At 44.1% G+C, this 2,500-nt stretch overlaps 1 long non-coding RNA gene and 2 other non-coding genes across 3 annotated transcripts in view; 2 read left to right on the top strand and 1 right to left on the bottom strand.

Moving 5' to 3' along the window:
- LOC103361592 (uncharacterized) overlaps positions 1-2,500 on the top strand; it is an 18,350-nt gene that overhangs the window by 4,614 nt on the left and 11,236 nt on the right. The window contains exon 2 of the long non-coding RNA XR_520414.1: positions 1,611-1,725. This is a non-coding gene — a long non-coding RNA (uncharacterized LOC103361592). The remainder of the gene's footprint in view (positions 1-1,610; positions 1,726-2,500) is intronic.
- On the bottom strand, positions 542-623 carry trnac-aca (transfer RNA cysteine (anticodon ACA)). The gene has a single exon. It is a non-coding gene; the product is annotated as a tRNA-Cys (tRNA).
- trnaa-ugc (transfer RNA alanine (anticodon UGC)) lies at positions 1,118-1,189 on the top strand. Its single transcript has one exon. It is a non-coding gene; the product is annotated as a tRNA-Ala (tRNA).

The following is a 2,500-nucleotide window of genomic DNA, read 5'->3' as shown; positions in this document are numbered from 1 at the left end:
CCAAATAACAAACTGCAGTTGCCTCCAGTGACTTTCTTTTATACAGAAAATTCTTTGTAGCTGCCTTCCAAGCAGTTGACCCGGGTTCGATTCCCGGCCATCGCATTTCCTTTCCTGTGTACTTGTGTGTACTGTTGCAGCCTGCTTTCACAAGTGTTCAAGATGCTGTGATATTTCAGCTATTGCAAATTTTTTATCCTGCAGCGGTATCTATAACTAGACAGTATTTTGTTTTTGACAAGCAGCATTAAGCAGCATAAGTCTAAAGGATGAGCTTTGTGTTTTGAAGAACCAAACTGATGGAGATTTTCTCACTTGTTCAGTTTTAAATCACACTTCCTCTTTCACCTCACAGACAAACTACTTGGACTTTTTACCTCCACGGGGGAAAACTGTTGAACATTGTCAGCAGGACTCGAACCTGCGTGTGGGACTTTCTAGTAAATCTCTAGTCCACTCATGACTTGACAACTCCTGTGTTGCTCCATGCAGCTCTTTGCAGGCCACCTGTCATGTGCTGCTTGTGTTGAAAACAGTTCCATGTTGTCGGCAGGATTCGAACCTGCGCGGGGAGACCTCAATAGATTTGTAGTCCATCGCCTTAACCACTTGGCCACGACAACACTTAACTTCTGTCCTGTTCATGTAATGAATGTCGACTTTGTAATGTCAGGTAGTTTGCTGAACTGAAAGCACAAAATTCGATCTAACAGATAAACCCCGGGCGCGTTCCCTCCCTGGCTAAACAGTCTTATCTTAACACTTAAATATGGAGCTCCCTCTCTCTCTGTTGCTCCGTGCAACTGTCCGGAGGTACATTTGTCCTCTGCTTCCTGGGCCTTTCGCCACCTGCTGCTGAAGGTTAAGGTCGGTGGTTATTGAAGGTTGCCACGACAGATCAAAAAACACACACAATCTTTCATTGCGTAACGTCTCATCCTTCACAGCGCAAATCTGCCCTGAGAGCTGAAGGACTTGAACATAAATGTTGGGGTGGAGTTGGCTTTGCTTGTCTGTGTAGTGTAAGGCTTTGTTGTCACAAGTGGGATTTGAACCCTGGCCTCCACACATACATTTATCTACTGATTTACAGCGTGCTTTGGTGGTGCAGTTCACAGGGGATGTAGCTCAGTGGTAGAGCGCATGCTTTGCATGTATGAGGCCCCGGGTTCAATCCCCGGCATCTCCACAGTTTATGTTGCATGACGAGGTGAGACTGTCGCAGCGGCAGTTCTATCTGTTCGTAGAGAAGACACAACTGAGGTATGAAGATTCTGTATCAGAAAAGCAGGCTTGCAGCAGAGAAGTCATTGGAAATTACAAAGCTTATAGTTCTTTGCAAGCTAAATGTGTTTTGATAAAGTTGACAAAGTGAGACAGGTTAGTTTTACTCTACTGATGATGTGTTGTTGCAATAGTAATCCTGCCCAGGCTCCTCTGGTACTGTGCAGGATTACTATTGCAACAACACATCATCAGTAGAGTAAAACTAACTTGTCTCATGACGGTCTAATCCCAGCTCATGTTCTCTATTAGTGGCTGAACAATCCAACGCTTGGTGAATTCTGCTTCACAATGATAGGAAGAGCCGACATCGAAGTATCAAAAAGCGGCATCGCTATGAATGCTTGGCCGCCACAAGCCAGTTACCCCTGTGGTAACTTTTCTGACACCTCCTGCTTAAAACCCAAAAAGTCAGAAGGATCGTGAGGCTCTGCTTTCACGGTTGGTATATTATAGTATAAACTGATGTCTTTTTAATGCTTAACCGGACAGGCAGTAGCTTAAAGGAGGGAAGTATCTTAGCAAAGAGAAAGGTGGTGCATCTGAAAAGGTTATGAGGAGACACCTGTGAAGACATGTACAGTAAATTGAAAATTCATAGATGTTCGTATAACAATTGTAGTATATAATTTTCTTGTACATACTGATTTGCTTTAGAGTCGGTGTAACATCAGTGGAGTCATTTTTGCTCTGCTGGTAGCCACCAGCTGATGTGTAACATTTATGTTGTAGACTTCACCATGGAGCAACATTTACTTGTTTTCTCACAACAGCCTCACAAATAATGGCGATGGGGTCTGTGCCACAGTGTTTGTAGATTGTCGGATGTTTCAGTCTATATAAGTTTCTTGTTGAAGAGCACTTATCATCATCTGTCAGGACACTGTCCAGACATGCTTATCGATGGCACCGGTGATGGGAACCAGTGTGACTCCTCATCCAACAACACCTCTGTGGACAGGTGCCAATATGTTTGTTGCTTTTGCAGTTCTGCAAATAATGTGTATGTCTAAGTGTACATTTAGTACCAGATGCTGACTGGAAACATTAATCCATCCATCATCTATACACCGCTTAATCCTCACTAGGTTCATGGGGGGCTGGAGTCTATCCCAGCTGATGTAGGGTGAAGGCAGGTTCACCTGGACAGGTAACCAGTCTATCACAGGGCTACACTTAGAGACAGACAACCAAGCACACTCACATTCACACCTAC

This window comes from Stegastes partitus, unplaced genomic scaffold (assembly GCF_000690725.1).
Source record: "Stegastes partitus isolate 25-593 unplaced genomic scaffold, Stegastes_partitus-1.0.2 Scaffold516, whole genome shotgun sequence".
NCBI lineage: Eukaryota > Metazoa > Chordata > Actinopteri > Pomacentridae > Stegastes > Stegastes partitus.
Note: the sequence above shows the minus strand (reverse complement) of the source record. Positions and strands in the feature narration are given on the sequence as shown.